Genomic DNA, 24,924 nt, shown 5'->3' with positions numbered 1-24,924 from the left:
TTGGTGTTAACTTGACTTGCCTGTTATAGGAGGTGGATCTTTATGGAGTAACTAACATATTTTTTCAAAAACAGGAAGTCTATACTTTGCAACTGCCTCTCCTAATTGTTAACATCTCATCACTCAGTAATGGCACTTTAACAAGGTGAGGACAGCTGACTGAATCTGCTGGAAGACCCGAACTTGCCTGAAATCAGCAGAGCCTTTTAAATGGCCAAGTACAGTGTAAGTACTTATTGAACTGCCCGAAATAGTCAGCGTGATTAATACATTATAAGCGGTGCCTTTGGAATCAGCTCCTATGGCAAACGGTTGGCGTTATTGGCCCAATATAGGCGGCTGCCCGAGAGAAATGCAGACGGTACGAATGGGCGGGACTGTACTCAAATAGAACACTCTTCAATGAGGGAAACAGATCACAAGCTAGATATAGATGAGAAAGGCCATTCAGCCACCTTAACTCTAAAGTCTCTTCATCGTTACATCCAACTCTTTCTTAAATGAGGCTATTGCCTTTGGCAGTTGGCATGATGCTAAGAAAGAAGTGCTGCATTGTCAGAGGTGCCATCTAGGTTATCACATGGTCCTGGCCAACATTTCTTGTTCAACCAACACAACCAAAAACAGTTAATCTGGTCATTTGTTAATTTGCTGTTGGTGGGTCCTTGCTGTGCAAATTGAGAGTTGTGTTTGCCAAACAACACATGACTACACTTCGAAACCTGCCCATACTGCAGTCAGCCATCGCCCTCCTGCATCAGCACACGCTGCTTCCTGAAGTAGCATGCTGCTGCCGCTGCTCCCTCCAATGGCCCCGGCCTGCTGATGGTCTACAGGCTGGGATCGTGTCGATTTCCAGGCCGGACCGCCGCATACTGCTCCCTCCAATGGCCCCGGCCTGCTGATGGTCTACAGGCTGGGACCGTGCCGATTTCCAGGCCGGACCGCCGCTGCTCCCTCCAATGGCCCCAGCCTGCTGATGGTCTACAGGCTGGGACCGTGCCGATTTCCGGGCCAGGCCACCGAACGCTCATCATTAGGCTGCAGGCTGCAGTATGGGCAAGTACAGCAGGAGCGGCGAGGTCGGGGCGAAGGAGCAGCAAGAGTTCATAGAGGGATTTGATCAGGGCCCAGGAGAGGCGAGAGATCAAGGCCCTGAAGAGGCGAGGACCTAGGGGCAGCACGGGCCAGCCCACACGGCGATATGTGTGCGCACTAGGACCATGCAATGGAGCTGATCTCCAGTCATCTTGGTTAATCCTTGCCACTGGACTAAGACCTAGCTCTGTCAAGCCCGTGTGGTGGCACGTTAAAAAAATCCACACGGGCATCTTCCACTCTTCAGGATGTAGTTCGGGATCTGGAACTTTAGGTCCTCCATTGAAACACCTGTGAACTCATCCCCTTTCGGCGTGGAAGCAAGTCATCCGCGTTTCGAGGAACTGCCTATGATGATGATTACGATGACACTTCAAAAGTAATCCATTGGTTGTTAATGGCTTTGTAACATCCTGAGGTTGTGATAAGTCACTACTGGAGTTCTTTTCCCAGTAAGAAAGAAATTACATTTATAAAGTTGGCACCGACCCAGAGCCATTCCAAGTGTAGATCACTCAGTGTAAAAAGAGATCAAGTAAAATGGATAACAAAAAGAACAGAACAATATCGCATTAACATCACATGGCCATCCTCACAGCGCCCCCAGCTTCCTGCTGAGCCTATCCTCACCATATAAAGAACCAAGGGGCCGGGGCAACACCTATCCTTCCATGGACAGGACACTGGTAACATTTCCTATCCATTGGATTAACGAACGGCTCTTTTATATCCCTATTTTTTTCTTCTTTTTTTGTGTTAATTTTGTCAAGGTAAGGGAAATTGAAGACTTTCCACTTCAGGCATTCTGCGTTACCACCGAACACATGACAGTTACATGCTGAGTAAAGCTCCCTCTACACTGTCCCATCAAACACTCCCAGGGTAGGTACAGCACAGGGTTAGATACAGAGTAAAGCTCCCTCTACACTGGCAACACTCCCAGGGCAGGTACAGCACAGGGTTGGATACAGAGTAAAGCTCCCTCTACACTGTCCCATCAAACACTCCCAGGGCAGGTACAGGGGGTTAGATACAGAGTAAAGCTCCCTCTACACTGTCCCATCAAACACTCCCAGGGCAGGTACAGGGGGTTAGATACAGAGTAAAGCTCCCTCTACACTGTCCCATCAAACACTTCCAGGGCAGGTACAGCACGGGTTAGATACAGAGTAAAGCTCCCTCTACACTGTCCCATCAAACACTCTACAGCTCTATCTGATGGATTCCCTGTTCAGTGAGGTTTACTGTGTGTCAATGATGTGATTAAGAGGATGGTGACAACATACTTAGACATTTTAAAGTGCGTTGTGCTGCTCATTATGGTGTTTGTGAGGATTTTGGGTTGTGTACTGTCCAAGCCATGCATGGCAGTTGTCTAATGACCAACTTGGCTTTTAGGGGGAGAAAGTAAGCTGCCCTTTTTTGGATCAAGGTGACACTGGCAATGAATATTCAGAAGCAAGCAGTCCTCTGTGACAGATTTGATTATCTGATACACGAGCGAAACAGATCGACAGTACACCAAAACACTGCTGATTAATAACCAGCCACTTGATTCATTAATGGGGCCTTGTCACTGGCAGAAAGGATTCTTCCTACCAAAAGAAAGACTTGGATTTATATAGCGCCTTTCACGACCACCGGACGTCTCAAAGCGCTTCACAGCCAATGAAGTGCTTTTTGAAAGTGTAATCACTGTTGTAATGTAGGAAACACGGCAGCCGATTTGCACACAAGCAATCTTCCACAAAGAGCAACGTGATAATGACCAGATAATCTGTTTTTTGTTATGTTGATTGAGGGATAAATATTGGTCAGCACACTGAGGATAACTATCCTGCTCTTCTTCGAAATAGTGCGGTGGGATCTTTTACGTCCATCTCAGAGAGCAGACGGAGCCTTGGTTTAACGTCTCATCCGAAAGACGGCATCTCCGATAGTGCAGCCAAGGGCCACATAACCCTATCCATCCCTAGGTAGAGTTGCCCTGGCTTGGCAAGCAGTGGGAAGCTCATTGGTGCCTCTGTAGTGAGCTGTGTAGTTCCAGCTTGCCGCATCTCTGGGAACCTTGGCTGTGGCTCTGACATTTGGCTGAAATCTCTGGATTTAGGTAAGGGGGTGTGTCCTGATGGGAAGAGTGTGCGCTCCATAACCGCTGCACAGAAACTCCACCTGTGGGGATTTCTCAATAGATTGATTCAGGGACTCTTAAACATGGTGTTAGGTTTCCACGTTGTCCATACGTCGATCCCCACGATCCCACGTTGTCCATCCCCACATTCCCATGTGGGAGCCTCTTATTAACAAGAGCAGACACTGACGACGAGATTTAACACCGCCTCCAGTGCAGCCTTCGGCCACCTGAGGAAAAGAGTGTTCGAAGGCCAGGCCCTCAAATCTACCACCAAGCTCATGGTCTACAGGACCGTAGTAATACCTGCCCTCCTGTATGGCTCAGAAACAAGGACCATGTACAGTAGACACCTCAAGTCGCTGGAGAAATACCACCAACGATGTCTCCACAAGATCCTACAAATCTCCTGGGAGGACAGACGCACCAGTATTAGCGTCCTCGACCAGGCCAACATCCCCAGCATTGAAGCACTGACCACACTTTATCAGCTTCGGTGGACGGGCCACATTGTCCGCATGCCAGACACGAGACTCCCAAAGCAAGCGCTCTACTCAGAACTCCTTCACGGCAAATGAGCCAAAGGTGGGCAGAGGAAACGTTACAAGGACACCCTCAAAGCCTCCCTGATAAAGTGCAACATTACTCCCACTGACACTTGGGAGTCCCTGGCCAAAGACCGCCCTAAGTGGAGGAAGTGCATCTGGGAGGGCGCTGAGCACCTCGAGTCTCATCGCCGAGAGCATGCAGAAAACAAGCGTAGGCAGCGGAAGGAGCGTGCAGCAAACCAGTCCCACCCTTCCTTGCCCTCAATGACTATCTGTCCCATCTGTGACAGGGACTGTGGTTCCCTTATTGGACTGTTCAGCCACCTAAGAACTCATTCTAAGAGTGGAAGCAAGTCTTCCTCGATTCCGAGGGACTGCCTATGATGATGATGATAGGTTTCCACACATGTCAGACACCCAGCTGACCAAAACAAATGACTGAAGTGTGATGGACTCAAAACCTTTATCGATACATATGTTAAGGTTCTTAATAGTTCAGCACCAGTTGATAAAGGAAAAACACTGACATTTATTATTGTTGTAAACAACCTTCCATTGCTCAATGCAAGCTTACAAACTCCCTCCTGCAGACTGACTGGCTTCCATCTGGAACTAACTGATTTCTGAATTGTACAATGGTTGTAAAGGAAGGGTTCTAAGTTCTCATGCTCACACTGCCATATCATTACAGGTCCCAGAGGTGGAAGGCCTGTGTTCAATCCACTGCGCAACCCACTTAATTTTGTCATTAGCTTGTTGTTGAGGGACACAGCAGGATTTGTGCAGCTTACGTTGAGTGCACCTCAGACCCACTCTGACTATATAAATTAAATCCTTCCTTTTCACCCGGTACGAGTAAAACAGCTAGAAGAAACCCAGCAGTTTTAGTTTATTTACACCAGTGATTTGGCAGATAATGAGCTGTTGTCGGAGCCTCAGAGCGCTGTCACTTTAGTGGCAGGTGTACGAGTGCAGAAAGACAATTTCCAGCATGCAAACCATGACATGAGAATTCAGCAGTGCAGCGTAGCATCCCTCATCAGAATAACACGAAATAAATAGTGAATCACTGGGGGAAAAGATGAACAATCTGAGAATGTGTTGAGGCAGTGAGGGATGCTGCACGGTGAGCATTATGAGTTAATGGGAAAGCCTAAGTCTCGAGTGTGTGTGTAGGAGTACTGTACAGAACAAGAACAACTTCTTCAATATAAACGCCAGTTTTCAATTTCACGCTGCAATACACAAGCATGTTTAATACTGTGATTTCTATTTCCATTTTGTGATGCGTTATCTCTAGTAATTTGTGCGTGGCACGTTCACCACCCATCTCCCTCACAGATAAACATGGTACAGTGCGTGGTGCTGTCATTAACGGAACAAATCATTCTTTCCGAAAGTAAACTTGGCCAAGCTCCCCACCAACGCCTCTGTTTAAAAAAGGGGGCAGACAAAAGGCAGGTAACTATAGGCTGGTTAGTTTAACATCTGTAGTGGGTGCTTGAAACTATCATTAAGGAAGAAATAGCGGGACATCTAAATAGGAATAGTGCAATCAAGCAGACGCAGCATGGATTCATGAAGGGGAAATCATGTTTAACTAATTTACTGGAATTCTTTGAGAATATAATGAGCATGGTGGATAGAGGTGTACCGATGGATGTGATGTATTTAGATTTTCAAAAGGTATTTGATTAGGTGCCACACAAAAGGTTACTGCAGAAGATAAAGGTACGCGGGGTCAGTGGAAATGTATTAGCATGGATCGAGAATTGACTGGCTAACAGAAAGCAGAGAGTCGGGATAAATGGGTCCTTTTCGGGTTGGAAATCAGTGGTTAGTGGTGTGCCACAGGGATCGGTGCTGGGACCACAACTGTTTACAATATATATAGATGACCTGGAAGAGGGGACAGAGTGTAATGTAACAAAATTTGCAGATGACACAAAGATTAGTGGGAAAGTGGGTTGTGTAGAGGACACAGAGAGGCTGCAAAGAGATTTAGATAGGTTAAGCGAATGGGCCAAGGTTTGGCAGATGGAATACAATGTCGGAAAGTGTGAGGTCATCCACCTTGGGAAAAAAAACAAAAAAAGGGAATATTATTTAAATGGGGAGAAATTACAACATGCTGTGGTGCAGAGGGACCTGGGGGTCCTTGTGCATGTATCCCAAAAAGTTAGTTTGCAGGTGCAGCAGGTAATCAGGAAGGCGAATGGAATGTTGGCCTTCATTGCGAGAGGGATGGAGTACAAAAGCAGGGAGGTCCTTCTGCAACTGTATAGGGTATTGGTGAGGCCGCACCTGGAGTACTGCGTGAAGTTTTGGTCACCTTACTTAAGGAAGGATATATTGGCTTTGGAGGGGGTACAGAGACGATTCACTAGGCTGATTCCGGAGATGAGGGGGTTACCTTATGATGATAGATTGAGTAGACTGGTTCTTTACTCGTTGGAGTTCAGAAGGATGAGGGGTGATCTTAGAGAAACATTTAAAATCATGAAAGGGATAGACAAGATAGAGGCAGAGAGGTTGTTTCCACTGGTCGGGGAGACTAGAACTAGGGGGCACAGCCTCAAAATACGGGGGAGCCAATTTAAAACTGAGTTCAGAAGGAATTTCTTCTCCCAGAGGGTTGTGAATCTGTGGAATTCTCTGCCCAAGGAAGCAGTTGAGGCTAGCTCATTGAATGTATTCAAGTCACAGATAGATAGATTTTTAACTAATAAGGGAATTAAGGGTTACGGGGAGCGGGCGGGTAAGTGGAGCTGAGTCCACGGCCAGATCAGCCATGGTCTTGTTGAATGGCGGAGCAGGCTCGAGGGGCTAGATGGCCTACTCGTGTTCCTAATTCTTATGTTCTTATGTTCTTATGTTCAATATGTAAATGCACCACCAGCTGTGGTACTGAGCCATGTGGACAGGAAAGGCCCAGGCTCGAGCCCAGTCTGTGCAGAGTTAGCTAATATCACAGGCTGCAGCAGGTGATGTGCGTCGGCCTGGGCTGCAAGCTGAAAATCAGGGCAAGGTTATGAACATCTTTAGCAGGAACAGAATATTAGTCCCTCTATGCCAGCCATCCAACTTCCCACAAGATTATCTTGATGCATTCCTAAAGTAGTCCTGAATCCTATTTGCCGCCAGAACTTGTCTTTTAGAACCCTGTCACAATTTCTGTGTTCCCTAACCTTGCTGGGAGCTTGTTCCACATCTTAATCACCAGAAGAAACAGGATCTAAATTTTCTATTTTATTTTGTGATCCTTAATTTGAAACTATGACCAACAGTCCTTGAATTTTGTATATGGCAGAAAAACATACTGAATCCCACATACTTCAAACAGCTCTTAATCATAACTACATAGATCATCCGACATCATCTTCAATACATCTATCAGATCACCCCTCAGTCTTCTAGAAACATAGAAACTAGGTGCAGGAGTAGGCCATTTGGCCCTTCAAGCCTGCAACGCCATTCAATAAGATCATGGCTGATCATTCCCTCAGTACCCCTTTCCTGCTTTCTCTCCATACCCCTTGATCCCTTAAGCCGTAAGGGCCATATCTAACTCCCTCTTGGATATATCCAATGAACTGGCATCAATAACACTCTGCGGCAGGGAATTCCACAGGTTAACAACTCTCTGAGTGAACAAGTTTCTCCTCATCTCAGTCCTAAGAATGTGTCCCCTGGTTCTGGACTTCCCCAACATCGAGAACAATCTACCCGCATCTAACCTGTCCCGTCCCGTCAGAATCTTGTATGTTTCTATGCAATCCCCTCTCATCCTTCTAAACTCCAATGTATAAAGGCCCAGTTGATCCAGTCTCTCCTCATATGTCAGTCCTGCCATCCCTGGAATCAGACTGGTAAACTTTCGCTGCACTCCCTCAATAGCAACAACTTCCTTCCTCAGATTAGGAGACCAAAACTGAACACAATATTCCAAGTGAGGTCTCACTAAGGCTCTGTACAACTGCAGTAAGACCTCCCTGCTCCTATATTCAAATCCCTTAGCTATGAAGGCCAACATACCATTTGCCTTCTTCACCGCCTACTGTACCTGCATGCCAACTTTCAATGACTGATGAACCGTGATACCCAGGTCTTGTTGCACCTCCCCTTTTCCTAATCTGCCACCATTCAGATAATATTCTGCCTTCATGTTCTTGCCCCAAAATGGATAACCTCACATTTATCCACATTATACTGCATCTGCCATTCATTTGCCCACTCACCTAACCTGTCCAAGTCACCCTGCAGCCTCTTAGCGTCCCCCTCACAGCTCACACCGCCACCCACTTTAGTGTCATCTGCAAACTTGGAGTTATTATACTCAATTCCTTCATACAAATCGTTAATGTATATTGTAAAGAGCTGGGGTCCCAGCACTGAACCCTGCGGCACTCCACTGGTCACTGCCTGCCATTCTGAAAAGGACCCGTTTATCCCGACTCTCTGCTTCCTGTCTGCCAACCAGTTCTCTATCCACGTCAGTACATTACCCCCAATACCATGCGCTTTGACTTTGCACACCAATCTCTTGTGCGGGACCGTCTCAAAATCCTTTTGAAATTCCAAATACATCACATCCACTGGTTCTCCCTTGTCCACTCTGCTAGTTACATCCTCAAAAAATTCCAGAAGATTCGTCAAACATGATTTCCATTTCATAAATCCATGCTGACTTGAACCGATCCTGTCAATGCTTTCCAAATTTCATCCTGAATGATTGATTCCAACATTTTCCCCACTACTGATGTCAGGCTAACCGATCTATAATTACCCATTTTCTCTCTCCCTCCTTTTTTAAAAAGTGGTGTTACATTAGCTACCCTCCAGTCCATAGCAACTGACCCAGAGTCAATAAGACTGTTGGAAAATGATCACCAATGCATCCACTATTTCTAGGGCCACTTCCTTAAGTGCTCTGGGATGCAGGCTATCAGGCCACGGGGATTTATTGGCCTTCAATCCCATCAATTTCCCTAACACAATTTCCCACCTAATAAGGATATCCTTCAGTTCCTCCTTCTCACTAGACCCACTGTCCCCTAGTACATTCGGAAGGTTATTTGTATCTTCCTTCGTGAAGTCAGAACCGAAGTATTTGTTCAATTGGTCTGCCATTTCTTTGTTCCCCATTATAAATTCACCTGAATCCGACTGCAAGGGACCTACATTTGTCTTCACTAATCTTTTTCTCTTCACATATTTATAGAAGCTTTTGCAGTCAGTTTTTATGTTCCCTGCAAGCTTCCTCTCGCAATCTATTTTCCCTCTCTTAATTAAACTCTTAGTCCTCCTCTGTTGAATTCTAAATTTCTCCCAGTCCTCAGGTTTGTTACTTTTTCTAGCCAATTTATATGCCCCTTTCTTGGCTTTAACACTATCCTTAATTTCCCTTGTTAGCCACGATTGAGCCAGCTTCCCCGTTTTATTTTTACTCCAGTCAGGGATGTACAATTGCTGAAGTTCATCCATGTGATCTTTAAATGTTTGCCATTGCTTATCCACCGTCAACCCTTTAAGTATCCTTTGCCAGTCTATTCTAGCCAATTCATACCGCATACTGTCGAAGTTACCTTTCCTTAAGTTCAGGACCCTAGTTTCCGAATTAACTGTGTCACTCTCCATCTTAATAAAGAATTCTACCATATTATGGTCACTCTTCCCCAAGGGGCCTCGCACAACAAAATTGCTAATTAGTTCCTTCTCATTACACATCACCCAGTCTAGGATGGCCAGCATAGTTGGTTCCTCAGCATATTGAGAAAACCATCCCTAATACACTCCAGGAAATCCTCCTCCACCGCATTACTACTAGTTTGGTTAGCACAATCAATATGTAGATTAAAGTCGCCCATAATAACTGCTGTACCTTTATTGCACACATCCCTTATTTCTTGTTTGATGCTGTCCCCAACCTCACTACTGCTGTTTGGTGGTCTGTACACAACTCCCACTAACGTTTTCTGTCCTTTGGTATTCCGCAGCTCCACCCATACCGATTCCACATCATCCAGGCTAATGTCCCTCTTTACTATTGCATTAATTTCCTCTTTAACCAGCAACGCCACAGCGCCTCCTTTTCCTCTCTGCCTATATTTCCTAAATGTTGAATACCCCTGGATGTTGAGTTCCCAGCCTTGGTCACCCTGGAGCCATGTTTCCGTGATGCCAATTACATCATATCCGTTAACTGTTGTCTTTTAAACACACTTTGCCCCTTTAGAATTTTTCTGCAATGTGGCCCTTTTTGTTTTTTGCCTTGGGTTTCTCTGCCCTCCACTTTTACTATTCTCCATTCTATCTTTTGCTTCTGCCTCCATTTTATTTCCCTCTGTCTTCCTGCATAGGTTCCCATCCCCTTGCTATATTAGTTTAACTCCTCCCCAACAGCACTAGCAAACACTCCCTCCAGGACATTGGTTCCGGTCCTGCCCAGGTGCAGACCGTCCAGTTTGTACTGGTCCCACCTCCCCCAGAACCGGTTCCAATGTCCCAGGAATTTGAATCCCTCCCTTTTGCACCACTCCTCAAGCCACGTATTCATCCTGCGATTCCTACTCTGACTAGTACGTGGCACTGGTAGCAATCCTGAGATTACTACTTTTGAGGTCCTACTTTTTAATTTAGCTCCTCGCTCCCTAAATTCATCTCGTAGGACCTCATCCCGTTTTTTACCTATATCGTTGGTAGCTATGTGCACCACGACAACTGGCTGTTCACCCTCCCTTTTCAGAATGTCCTGCACCCGCTCCAAGACATCCTTGGCCCTTGCACCAGGGAGGCAACATACCATCCTGGAGTCTCGGTTGCGGCCGCAGAAACGCCTATCTATTCCCCTTACAATCGAATCCCCTATCACTATAGCTCTCCCACTCTTTTTCCTGCCCTTCTGTGCAGCAGAGCCACCCACGGTGCCATGAAATTGGCTGCTGCTGCCCTCCCCTGATGAGTCATTCCCCTCAATAGTACCAAAAGCGGTGTATCTGTTTTGCAGGGGGATGACCGCAGGGGACCTTCCACTGCTCCCCCTGTTGGTCACCCATTTACTATCTGGCTGTGTACCCTTTACCTGTGGTGAGACCAACTCGCTAAATGTGCTATTCACGTCATTCTCAGCATTATGCATGCTCCAGAGTGAATCCACCCGCAGCTCCAGTGCCGCAATGCGGTGTGTCAGGAGCTGGAGGCGGATGCACTTCCCGCACACGTAGTCGTCAGGGACACCAGAAGCGTCCCTGATTTCCCACATAGTACAGGAGGAGCATAACACGTGTCCGAGCTCTCCTGCCATGTCTTAACCCTTAGATTAACTTAATTTGGCAACAACAATGCTAAATGTTACTTACTGATGTAGAAAAGAAAAAGAAAAACTACTTACCAATCACCAGCCAATCACTTACCCCCTTGGCTGTGACGTCACCTTTCGATTTCTTTCTACTTCTTTTTGCCTCCCTGCTGCAGCTGCACCAGTAGGCCTCCGACGTCCCCGGACTCCCTGCTGCTCGCACTCCCGCCTCTCCGACGCGTTGGGCCTTTTGTCGGCCTCCGACGTCCCCGGACTCCCTGCTGTTCGCACTCCCGCCTCTCCGACGCGTTGGGCCTTTTGTAGGCCTCCGAGGTCCCCGGACTCCCTGCTGCTCGCACTCCCGCCTCTCCGACGCGTTGGGCCTTTTGTCGGCCTCCGACGTCCCCGGACTCCCTGCTGCTTGCACTCCCGCCTCTCCGACGCGTTGGGCCTTTTGTCGGCCTCCGACGTCCTCTATTAGAGAGAAGAGTTCCAGGGTGGCTAACCTCTCCGTTCCCAATTCTGGAATTAACCTAGTGAGCTTTTCTCAGTACTCATTCCAATTACTTACCATTATTGTTAAAATACAAACACCAAAACTGGACACAGTACTCCAGATGTGATCTCACCAAGGTCAGAATTCTATAATAGAAAATGCTGGAAATTCTCAGCAGGTCTGCCAACATCTGTGGAGAGAGAAACAGAGTTAACGTTTCAGAGATGACTGCGACCTGGAACGTTATCTGTTTCTCTCTCCACAGATGCTGCCTGATCTGCTGAGTATTTCCAGCATTTTCTGTTTTTATTTCCGATTTCCAGCATCTGCAGTATTTTTCTGCTGTTTCAGCATTCTATAATGACCTCTGTTGACTTAGATTACACCCCTAGCTATGCAACCCAACTCTGCTTTCTCAACCGGTTTTAGTGACCTGTCACCCAAACCCCAGGGTCTTTCTCTCACAACACTACAAGCTCATGACCATTTAGCACGATCCTTCTCCCTGTCGGATCACATACCTTTACAACTCTCTGTATAAAAATGCTATCTGCCACTTCACTGCCCACAAAGCCCAGTTTCTCCAGGTCCCTTTGGATCTGTACAGATTAATAATCATCTTTTGTCACTGCCACCAGTTTAAGATCACCTGCAAATTTAGATGCCCTCAAATAATTTCTAAACATTATAAACTGACATCGAACCCTATGGATCATCGGCCTTTGAATGTGCACAGAAGCGTCGGGATGATGATGATGACTGTAACTGTAATTCAATGACAGAGGATGGGACGACCTTGGATCTAGCCTGGAGGTGGCGAAGGTTGAACAGGTTCCATTGGTTCTATAGTTTAGTTCCACTCCAGCGAGGAGCTTGTTGAGAGTGAGATGTAGCATTGCAGCAAGGAAGATCAAGAAGAGGGTTGGTGCGATGACGCAGCCTTGCTTGCCCCCAGTCCGGACGTAGACTGGGTCTGTGCTGGATCCGTTGGTCAGAATCACGGCTTGCATGTCATTATGGAGCAGGCAGAAAATGGTGACAAACTTTTGGGGGCAGCCGAAACAGAGGAAGACGCTCCATGGTCCCTCATGGTTGACAGTGTCAAAGGCCTTTGTAAGACCAAAGAAGGCCATGTACAAGGGTTGGTGCTGCTCCCGGCATTTCTCTTGCGCGGTGAAAATCATGTCCGTTGTACCCATTAGTGGACAGAATCCAGATCGCGACTCTGGGAGGAGCTCTTCAATCACAGGGAGAAGACGATTGAGGAGGATTCTTTCGATGACTTTCCCAGTGGCCGATAGCAGGGAGATTCCTCTGTAGTTACCGCAGTCGGACTTGTCCCCTATTTTGAAGATGGTCATGATTACGGCATCTCTGCGATCTCCTGGCATGCTCTCCACCTTCCAGATAAGAGAGATGAGGTCATGCATTCGTGTCAAATAGTGCATGTCCGCCATACTTTAGTGCCTCGGCGGGGATTCCATCTGCTCCTGATGCCTTGTTGTTCTTGAGCTGACGGATGGCCTTTTCTACCTAGTACAGGGCAGGGGTTTTACGAGATGGTGGCGGGTATCATGCTGCGGGATGGAGTCGAGGACACTCACATTGAAGGCAAGTCTCGGTAAAGGAGATCTTCGAAGTGCTCCTTCCAGCGGGCACTGACTGCCTCGGTGTCCTTAATGAGTGCCTCTCCGTTCTTGGCCAGCAGTGGGGTGGGGCCTTGGGTGCTTGGACTGTAGATGGTCTTGGCTGCGCTGAAGAATCCTTGCATGTCTTGGTTGTCGGCCAGCTGCTGGATCTCCTGTGCTTTCTCCACCACCATCTACTCTTTAGGTCGCGGGTTTATTGTTGGACCTCGGCCTTCAGCTGCCTGTAGAGCTGCTTTGCAGCTCCCGAGTTGGGTTGTTGCTTTAAGTTCAGAAATGCTCTGCGCTTGCGGCTTATTAGCTTCTGGATCTCCCGGTCGTTCTCGTCAAACCAGTCTCGGTGTTTCCTGGTTGAGTGACAGAGCGTCTCTTCACAGGCGCTGGTTATGAAGCCCTTGAGGGCAGACCAAGCATTTTGGGCACTCTGTGTCTCGGTGTCATCGAGGGTTGCCAGGCTGGCAGTGAGGTGATGGCTGTATAGGGCTTTCTTAACTGGGTCTTTGAGTCCCCCAGCTTTGATTTTCCTGCAGCATTGTTTCTGTTGCCATCACTGTTTTGGAGTTATATTGATGTTAATGATGGAACGGATTAGACGGTTGTCCGTCCAGCAGTTGTTGGCTCCTGTCATGGCGCGGGTGATGCGCACATCCTTGCAGTCCTTCGCTCGGAAGATGACATAGTCGACCAGTGCTTGGAGCCAGGATGTTGCCATGAGGCCTTGTACTTGTCCCTCTGACGGAACAAGGTGTTGATGATGACAAGGTCATGTTCTAGGCATTTTGTCAGGAGCAGGATACCGCTGGAGTTGATTTTCCCTACCCCCTCTCTGCCGATCATGCCTCCCAGAGATCTGTGTCCTTACCGACTCTGGCGTTGAAGTCGCCAAGGAGGATCAGCTTGTCGTCCGTAAGGACTTGGGACAGGGATTGTTCGAGGCTAGAGTAGAATTTCTCTTTGGTCTCATCTTTTGCGTCAAGTGTTAGGGCGTACGCGCTGATGACTGTGGCGCACTGGTTCCAAGCTGGTGTGAGCTAGAGAGTCATGAGACGTTCGCTTATCTTGCAGGGGGAGTCACTGAGACAGCCCACCAGCTCATTCTTGATGGCGAAGCCAACTCCATGGAGGCAGCGTTCTTCTTCTGGTTTGCCTTTCTAGAAGATGTAACCATCACCTTGTTCTTTGAGCTGGCCTTCCCCTGCCCGCTGGGTCTCACTTAGGGCGGCAATGTCAACATCGAAGCGTCTGAGTTCCCGGGCAACGATAGCAGTGCGACATTCCAGTCTGTCGCTATTGGGGTTGTCCATGAGGGTCCTGACGTTCCAAGTCCAGAGCTTCATTTTGAAGGGTGGAAGATGCCTGTGCGTGAATTCTTTTAATGTGGGGTGGCCATTGCACACCGGCTACCACATGGGCTTAGCAGAGCAAGGTCTTGGTTCAATGGCAAGGCGGTCCGAGACCACTGGAGACCAGACTCTACTGTATGGGCCTAGTTGCCTACGGTGGGATATGAGCCGTAAGCTCGGCACTGAGCAGCGCCATCAGGAGAGGTGGTGGGAGATCTGAGGTGTGATGAGGGGTGGGGATGAGAGATGCTGGGGCTCTACTCCATTTTAGCTTCTCGAAGGATCGTGAGAGAAGTCAGGGCCGCTGCTATTCCCTTCAGCTCAGAGACTTGACAGGACCTGTAATAGTTAGCTTTTGTTTAACACTCCCTCCAGCTGCTCCAGGCTCAAGTTGCCTCCGTTAGCAGGGAGACGCTTATGTTTAAAACTCCCTCCAGCTGCTCCAGACTCGAGCTGCCTCCATTGTCAAACACCCCATGGTATACCCTTAACAACAGCTGCCACTCAGTCACCTCCCCATTACCAGAACTTCTGCTGTTAATTAATCAGCCAGTATCTAATCCAGTCGAATGCACTGCCACCTATCCCATGGGTTGAACCTGATTCAGTAGTCTATTATGTGGGACAGTTCCGATGCCTTTCTGAAATCCAGGTATACAGCATTCACCGTCTCACCCTCCTCTAGAAATCCACTAAATTGATTAAGCACAACCCGTCGCCCCTAAACCGTGCTCATTATTTCTAATTGCTCTGTGTCTCTTACGGTGATCCCACGTAACATAGTTCATAACATTCAAAATTTAAACCAATTTTCCCACAAGCGCAGTAAGACTTACAAGTTTGTCCTTGGCACCTGGTTTTAAAATAGGAATCAGCCTTCCGTTCCTGACCAGTACCCCTGTTGGGAAATGCTCATTGATGGGCAATGACAAACACTGTCCAGACTCACACATGAAGGATAGTCACTTGGAAGAGCTTTTGGAAAACTGTCTGTGCCATGGCACCATCCCCCAGCAAGAGTCAGCACCTTCAGGCACAGGCAAGGAGGGGAGATAATTAGATGGCAAATGGAGGTGGCAAACAGATCTCCATACAATAGGAAAGTATGACAATTTTTAGTCTCAATTACCCGCTCTGATTCGTAAATCTTAATCCCATCTTCTCACTATAAGCACTAGTCTCCTCCCTCGCCAGAAACATTTATTGTTGTCTCTTGAACTCATTTAAACTGTCCACATCAGTTTCACCCGCAACTGAAATACTCCTGGCTGAAGAAGTTCTGCTTCACTTCCTCTTGTTCCTGGCTCTTCAATTTTTAACCAGTATCCCCTGGGATTTGAACCCTTCACCGAGTCTCTGTACACTCATATTGGCATCAACAACGCTATTAATATGGGCTGAGTACTCTGGTGCTTGGGACGGAGACTCTAACAGACACACCAGGAGGTCGTGTAATTTGTGTGTTTCATTGCATTAAATGATTATATTTATTTTTAGCCACTAATTCTTCATCCATTCAATGAGGAGAATCTCATAGGTATTGAATCAGTCTGCCTTATTTAAGTTATGATGCTGTTTTAGCTTATTCTAGATCTAAATTTATGTGAGCTGTATTGAATTAATGTCTTTCCCTTTTCACAAATGTCTGAAACGCAAAGCCATTGCCACATTAATTGGAAATGATTATCTACTGCTTAATGCTTAATATTGTTGTAACACAATTATAGCTCCCTGAATCTTAAAATACGAACTGCTTGCTAAAGGTAATATAGGAGGTCCATTTTGTGTCTCCCACCACTACCCCAACCCCCCACGAAGTTGAATTTACCCCCCCTCCCTTAATAGGTATCACAGAGGAGCCCAATCCTTCTATCACACAAAGTTGTTTGCCCCCCCCCAGCCACACACTCTCTCAATAATGGTCAGGAGCAGGAACTTTCTAACCCAGGGCACTAAGGTCAATCGCAGTGCCCATCTATTCCCTTCTCCCTCATGTGTTTATCTAGCTTCCCCTTAAATGCATCTATTCACTTCAACCATTGTGGTAGTGCGTTCCATTCTAACCACTCTCTGGGTAAATAAATTTCTTCTGAATTCCATATTTAATTTCTTGGTGAGTATCTTATATTGATGGCCTCTAGTTGTGCTCTATCCCACAAGTGGAAATACTCTCTCTGTGTCTACTCTATCAAAACCTTTCATCATTTTAAAGATCTCTATTATGCCAGCCTTCTCTTAAAAGAGACCCAGCTTGCTGAACCTTTCCTGATAGGTATAACATGTAACATGGTGTAGCACAGGCTGTGATTGTTCTAGGTAATTCAGGCAGTTACCAACTGGAGATGGGGCACTTCCCCACTGGATGGAGAATAAAAAATGGAACATGCTTCAATTTCTGTTTTAATGGACCGTTCTGACGTGCTGTCTGGAAGCTGGGATAACACTACCTCCTAATACAATCCTTTGGCTCTCTTTTACTGGAGCAAGATAAGGAGGGAAGAGCACAAAGTCCCAGCTATCAACATCCCAGACACATGGCCCAGAAAGTCTGCCTGGAGCTACAGTGAAGGAAGCTCGGCTCCAAGGGGCCCTCACACAGCACGGCCCCCAGCAACACAACATTGGGCAGCAGCTGGCTCATCTTTGACACAGAGGCAGCCGTCTGACTGATTGTAATTGTAGGCGGTGTTGCTCAGAACTATCTCCGTGGGGACAAGACGAGGAGCACATTGACCAATTGCAATGGTTTTACTCAGATCGTAGTGCATCAATGAATCACAGCTGGAACGTGGCATGGCACTGTGTAGAATGAACAAGAATGGATGAGTGACATTGCAGGATGAAAATTATAATGTGGTACTGAGCCATGGAGACCAGAAAGCTCCCAGGTTCCATCCCCAGTTTGCGCTGTTAACTGATCCCAGCTGAAAACTAGGGTAGATGCACTACCATTGCCCTCAGAAGCCCATGGATAGGAAGAGGTAAAATCAGCTGTGATCACTATCCAGTAACTCCTTCTGTAAAGTCTGTGTGTGGGCGTTGGGTGAGGATGTTGTGCTCCCCACAGCTGAATATCCTGCCAGCACTCACCACCCAGGCCCACACAGGAAGAATAGACCCGTGGGTGAGGGACCTGAGGGTAGCTCATGCCTGTGGAATTGAATGCCAGTGAGAATTAACACCTTTTCAGAACAGCATAGGAGAAATGTAGAGGAAATGCAAAAAACATATTTTAAAATGAGATTGTGATATGAAGGTGTAGCGTGTTTGTGCCCTCACATTGTGGTCCGCATTGCTATGGCAACAGCCAGGCATGTCCTAAATTGTTCTGACAAGACATGAAACACATGGGTGGGAAGAGATACAGCATTTAATTTATGACCCTCTCACCTCTGTAGGTGTAGGCATCCTGGAAATCTCCAAAATTTTTCAACTACCTGCGTTATTATCCTGCTGTAAGAATGGAGAGTGACATAAGTTAAAGACAAGCTCAGTATCCCTTAGCTCCCTCCCTCAGCCCAGTTTTTCTTCTCCTGGGGAGAACCTCAGCAAGCCACTGTACCTGGCAAGATTAGCCTGATCACAGTAGGTTTTCTACTGAGGTTCTGCTGTGTAATTACATTGCCCTCATCCACTGGTTTCAACTAATCTTTGTTACCGCCCCAAACCAGCAAGGTTAATGGACTGTAACACCTCATTAAGCATGTGCCTGACGAGTAATCAGAAACAGCAACGGCATGATAAGTTTCCATTAGATTCAACCCCGGCACACAGCGTGCTAGACCACACGTTCCATCAAATCACTGCAATACCAGCTCTCCCATCCCCAACCCACGCACAACTGTTTAGTTTAAAAACTGAAACAAGGGGGCGGAATTTTAACCTGGTGGAGGGCGTGGGTTTCGGTGTGGAGTTAAAACCAGCAAAAATGCGAGTGGAAAGGGTAGGTGGGACTGGTTTGCCGCAGAGACTGCCACGGTGCCAGCAGCATGCAGAGAGAAACTTGCATTTATATAGCACCTTCAACATGGAAAACATCCCAAGGCACTTGGCAAAGGACAATCCAACAGCAAGCAGTACCAGCAGAGTTAGGAGAGGTGACAAGTGTGCAGTTGAAAAGAGTTAATCCTGGAATAGCAGGAGCATTTGGTTGTTAGGCACGGGGGGAGAGGGGTAAAGCTTTAGATTATTGTGGTAGATATGATGGTGGATAGCAAGGCCAGTCATGTGCCAGGTGCTCTCCAGTGTGTGGCCTTCAGACTTGAGGGTGCAAAGGTAGAAACTGTACTGGGGGAATGGCAGGGGTGGGGGGACTATGAGTAACTTGGTGGGGACGAGGGCATCAAAAGCATGGCCATGGGAGCTGTTGAGCAATTTGACAGTGTCAGCGGTGTTGCAGCAGGCCAAAGAGAGGGAGATGGGAGTGAGAGAGTGAATCTGTGAGGAGCGGGCACGGAGATGTGAGGGTAGCAAGATTAGCCTTACCATTTTTTGGAGTTGGCAAAGCCTCACATGATGAAGAACTTGGCCATGAGTATAGATGGGTGAGGTCATGTGTAGGGTGAGATTGAGTGCAGACACGTAGCTGGAGAAGTTGGGAGGAGAGAACAGCGGAATTGAGACAGAGGTTGAAGTCACAAGATTACAACATCAGAAGATAATTACAGATCTTAATTCCTCCAGAAAGCCACCACTCTATCCCACCCCACTCACCACACTCACACCCCCCCCCCCACACTCACCCCCCCGCCCCACCACACTATCCCAGTCCCCCTCCACACTATCTCACCCCACCCACCCCCCTCCCCCCCCTCCATACTGTTATGTATGTAAACCTGTAATTACCATGTCAAACCACCAGAGGGCTTATCCCCTGGAGTCCCAAGGGATCCCACAATCCCTTGGGAGCACCTGTATATAAGGCGGCCTCACAGGCTGGAGAGGCACTCTGAGATCTGCAATAAAGGACTACGGTCACCCTTACTTTGTGCTTGCAGCTTCTAGTCTGACTCTTTATCCAAGACATAACAACTGGCGACGAGATACATATAACAATGCAGAGAGCTGTGGGCATCCTGGAGAAATTTTCAGAGGGAGATGATTGGGAAACCTTCATGGAGCGACCTGACCAATACTTCGTGGCCAACGAGCTGGAAGGAGAAGCGAACGCTGCCAAACGTAGGGCGATCCTCCTCACCGTTTGAGGGGCATCAACGTATGGCCTCATGAAAAACCTGCTCGCTCCAGCAAAACCCACAGACAAGTCGTACGATGAATTGTGCACACTGGTCCGGGAGCACCTAAACCCGAAGGAAAGCGTTCTGATGGCGAGGTATAGGTTCTACACGTACAAGAGGTCTGAAGGCCAGGTGAGCTATGTCGCCGAGCTAAGGCGCCTTGCAGGACATTGCGAATTTGAAGGACACTTGGAACATATGCTCAGGGACTTCTTTGTACTTGGCATTGACCATGAAGTAATACTTCACAAACTTTTGACTGTAGAAACCCCAACTTTGAATAAAGCCATCGAGATAGCCCAGGTGTTTATCTCCACCAGTGACAATACCAAACAAATTTCCCAGCACACTAGTGCTGCTGCAAGTATTGTGAACAAAGCAACGTTGTTTTCGAATCGAAATGTATATGGCAGGACTTACACGCCTGTAGCTGCATGTCCACAGATGACTCAGAGTCCGCCATCAAGGGTGGTGAATACAAGGCAATTAACGCCTTGTTGGCGCTGTGGGGGGTGATCATCGATTCCATTCATGCCGCTTCAAAGGATAAGTTTGCAAGGGTTGTGGAACAATGGGACACCTCCAATGTATGTGCAGGCGAGCTGCAAACCCTGCTAATCCTGCAAACCACCATGTAGCAGAGGAGAACAGATCCACGGTGGATCATGACGAACCAGAGCCTCAGACCGAGGAGGCAGAGGTATATGGGATGCACACATTTATCACAATGTGTGCACCCCATATAATGCTGAAGGTTGAACTAAATGGACTCCCGGTGTCCATGGAGCTGAAACGGGCACAAGCCAGTCCATAATGAGTAAAAAGACTTTCGATAAGTTGTGGTGCAACAAGGCTTCAAGGCCAGCCCTGACTTCCATTCGTACCAAACTCAGAACGTGCACAAAGGAACTGATTCCCGTAATTGGCAGTGCTACCTTAAAGGTCTCCTACGATGGAGCGGTGCACGATTTACCACTGTGGGTGGTACCGGGAGATGGCCCCATGCTGTTCGGCAGGGGCTGGCTGAGAAAGATACGTTGGAACTGGGACGACGTCCGAGTACTTTCGTCCATCGACGACACCTCATGTGCCCAGGTCCTAAGCAAGTTCCCCTCACTGTTCGAACCGGGCATCGGGAAGTTTCAAGGAGCAAAAATGCAGATGCATTTGATTCCGGGAGCGCGACCCATCCAACACAAGGTGAGAGCGGTACCTTACATGATGAGAGAGAGGGTGGAAATCGAGCTGGACAGGCTGCAATGAGAGGGTATTATTTCGCCGATTGAATTTAATGAGTGGGCCAGTCCTATCGTTCCAGTCCTCAAGGGAGATGGCACCGTCAGAATCTGTAGTGATTACAAAGTAACTATCAATCGTTTCTTGCTGCAGGATCAATACCCGCTACCAAAAGCAGACGACCTATTTGCGACGCTGGCAAGAGGGAAAACGTTCACGAAGCCGGACTTGACCTCGGCCTACATGACGCAGGAGCTGGAGGAATCTTCGAAAGGCCTCACCTGCATCAACATGCACAAAGGTTTTTTCGTTTACAACAGATGCCCGTTTTGGATTCAATCGGCCGCGGCGATATTCCAGAAGAACATGGAAAGCTTGCTGAAGTCGATCCCGTGGTCTTCCAGGACGACATTTTGGTTACAGGTCGGGACACCGTCGAGCATCTGCAGAACCTGGAGGTCCTTAGTCGGCTTAATCGTGTGAGGCTCAGGCTAAAATGCTCGAAGTGCGATTTCCTGGCGCGTGAAGTGGAGTTCCTGGGGAGAAGAATCGCGGCGGACGGCATCAGGCCTACCGATTCAAAGACGGAGGCAATCGAGAACGCACCGAGACCACAGAATGTGACGGAGCAGCAATCGTTTCTAGGACTCCTGAACTATTTTGGTAGCTTCTTACCGGGTCTTAGCACATTGTTAAAACCCCTGCACTCTTTACTGCTTAAGGGAGATGAATGGGTATGGGGTAAAAACTAAGAAAATGCCTTTGAGAAAGCTAGGAAGCTGTTATGTTCAAACAAATTGCTTGTGCTGTATGGTCCATGTAAACTTTTGGTACTAGCATGTTATGCGTCGTCGTACGGGGTCGGGTGTGTATTGCAACAAGCTAATGAATTTGGGAAATTGCAACCGGTTGCTTATGCATCCAGAAGTCTGTCTAAGACCGAGAGGGCCTACAGTATGATCAAAAAAGAAGCGTTAGCGTGTGTTTACGGGGTAAAGAAAATGCATCAATATCTGTTCGGGCTCAAATTTGAATTGGAAACCGACCAGATTTCCCTCTTTTCTGAAAATAGGGGGATAAATACGAATGCATCGGCCCACATCCAGAGATGGGCGCTCACGTTGTCTGCATACAACTACGCCATCCGCCACAGGCCAGTCACAGAAAACTATGTCGGTGCTCTCAGTAGGCTACCATTGCCCACCACCGGAATGGAGATGGCACAGCCTGCAGGTTTAGTTATGGTAATGGAAGCATTCGAGAGTGAGCAATCACCTGTTACCGCCCGATAGGTTAGAACCTGGACGAGCTAGGACCCCTTACTGTCCTTAATAAAAAACTGTGTGCTCCATGGGAGTTGGTCCAGTGTCCTGTTAGAGATGCAGGAAGAAATAAAGCCGTACCAGCAGCGCTAAGATGAAATGTCTATACAGGAAGACTGCCTCCTATGGGGCAATTGGGTAGTTGTGCCAAAAAAGGGCTGGGACACTTTCATTAGTGATCTCCATAGTACCCACCCAGGCATTGTAATGATGAAAGCGATAGCCAGATCCCACGTGTGGTGGCCCGGTATCGATGCAGACTTAAGAGTCCTGTGTGCACAAATGTAATACATGTTCCCAGTTAAGCAATGCACCCAGGGAGGCGCCACTAAGTTTATGGTCTTGGCCCTCCAAACGTGGTCAAGGGTTCATGTTGACTCTGCAGGCCCATTCTTGGGAAAAATGTTTTTAGTGGTTGTAGATGCGTACTCCAAATGGATTGAATGTGTGATAATGTTGGCAAGCACGTTCGCTTCCACCATTGAAAGCCTACGGGCCATGATTGCCACGCACGGCCTACCTGATGTTCTTGTAAGTGACAATGGGCCGTGCTTTACCAATGCCGATTTCAAGGAATTCATGACCTACAATGGGGTCAAACATGTCATGTCTGCCCTGTTTAAGCTGGCGTCCAACGGTCAGGCAGAACGAGCAGTTCAAACAATCATGCAGAGCTTGAAAAGGGTAACTGAAGGCTCACTGCAGACTCGCTTATCCCGAGTCTTGCTTCGTTACCGCACAAGACCCTACTCGCTCACCGAGTCCGTCCCGCTGAAGTGCTCATGAAAAGGGCACTTAAGACAAGGCTCTCGTTAGTCCACCCTAATCTACACGAACAGGTAGAGAGCAGGCGGCTTCAACAGAATACATATCATGATCGCGCAAATGTGTCATGCAAAATTTAAGTAAATGATCCTGCATTTGTGTTGAACTATGGACAAAGTCCCAAGTGGATTGTTTTGGCCAAAGGGGGAGTAGGGTGTTTGTGGTCAAACTCGCAAATGGACTCACCTGCAGAAAACACTTGGACCAAACCAAACTCAGATTTCCGGACTATCTAGAACAACCCACAATAGACCCCACCTTTTTCGACCCTCCAACACATTGACCCAGCGGTTGACCACAAAGCAGAACCCATTACCTGCAGCAGCCCAGCAAGGCTCACCACTCCCAGCAGTACAGCTGCGCAGCAGCCTAGCGAAGGCCCAACAAACGACTCACCAACGCCAGCATTTGCTTGCACCGAGACGATCAACCAGGGAAAGGAAGGCCCTAGATCGACTCACATTGTAAATAGTTACACTATTGACTTTGGGTGGGGGCGGGGGGTGAGTGTTGTTATATATGTAAACCTATAAATACCATGTCTAACCACCAGAGAGCTTATCCCCTGGAGTCCCAAGGGATCCCACAATCTGTATATAAGGCAGCCTCACAGGCTGGAGAGGCACTCTGGAGATCTGTAATAAAGGATTATGGTCACACTTACTTTGAGCTTGCAGCATCTAGTCTGACTCTTTATCCAAGACATAACACACACTACCCCACCCCCAACTATCCCCCCCACCCCACCCCCCCACTATCCCCCCACACTATCCCCCCCTCCCCTCCACTACCCCCCCCATACTATACCCCCCCACACCCCCCCTCACTATCCCCCCCACACTACCCCCCCACTATCCCTTCCCCCCACACTATCCCCCCCCCCACCACTATCCCCCCCCCCCCGCAACCACTATCCCCCTCCCCCCCCTGCCCGCCCACCACCACCATTGCAGCATCTAATTGTTTAAATTATATCACAGCTTTTGCTTGCACTGCACCATTTGGAAGCCCATTCCATGTGTTGATCACTCTGTGTGTGAAGAATTATTTTCTGATGTTAGTCCGAAATTTGCTTTTTATTTGTTTGAACCAGTGGTGCCTTGCACTACTCTCACATTTTAATTTATATCCATTTACTATTTTCATACTTTGGTAAATCTCTATAAAATCACATCTTACAATCAAGGCATGCAATGTTGTGAAGAACAGTGCAAGACCAGCGGAATGGGAAATTTTTAGAAACCAGCAAAGGACGACTAAAAAATTATAAAGAGAAGGAAGAAAACTTATGAGAGTAAACTAGCAAGAAATATAAAAACAGACAGTAAGCACTTCTACAGGTATATAAAAAGGAAGCAAGTAACTAAAGTAAAACGTTGGTCCCTTAGAGGATGAGACTGGGAAATTAATAATGGCAAACAGGAAAATGGAGGAGACTTTGAACAAATATTTTGTATTGGTCTTCACGGTAAAAGACACTAAAAACATCCCAATAATTGATAGTCAAGGGGCTATTGAGTGAGGTGGGGGGGGGGGGTGGAAACTTAAAACAATTACTACCACTAGAGAAAAAGTACTGGGTAAACTATTGGGACTAAAGGTGGACAAGTCCCCTGGACCTAATGGCCTGTATCTTAGGGTCTTAAAAAAGGTGGCTGCAGAAACAGTGGATGTATTGGTTGTATCCCACCAAAATTCCCTGGATTCTGGGGAGGGCCAGGTGGATTGGAAAACAACAAATGTAA

The 24,924-nt window shown here is 47.5% G+C and overlaps 1 protein-coding gene across 1 annotated transcript in view; it reads right to left on the bottom strand.

The window, feature by feature from the left end:
• LOC139238004 (3',5'-cyclic-AMP phosphodiesterase 4B-like) overlaps positions 1 to 24,924 on the bottom strand; it is a 505,001-nt gene that overhangs the window by 325,443 nt on the left and 154,634 nt on the right. The window lies entirely within an intron of this gene.

This window comes from Pristiophorus japonicus, chromosome 24 (assembly GCF_044704955.1).
Source record: "Pristiophorus japonicus isolate sPriJap1 chromosome 24, sPriJap1.hap1, whole genome shotgun sequence".
NCBI lineage: Eukaryota > Metazoa > Chordata > Chondrichthyes > Pristiophoridae > Pristiophorus > Pristiophorus japonicus.
The sequence above is the reverse complement of the archived record's forward strand: the minus strand, read 5'-3'. Positions and strand labels throughout refer to the sequence as shown.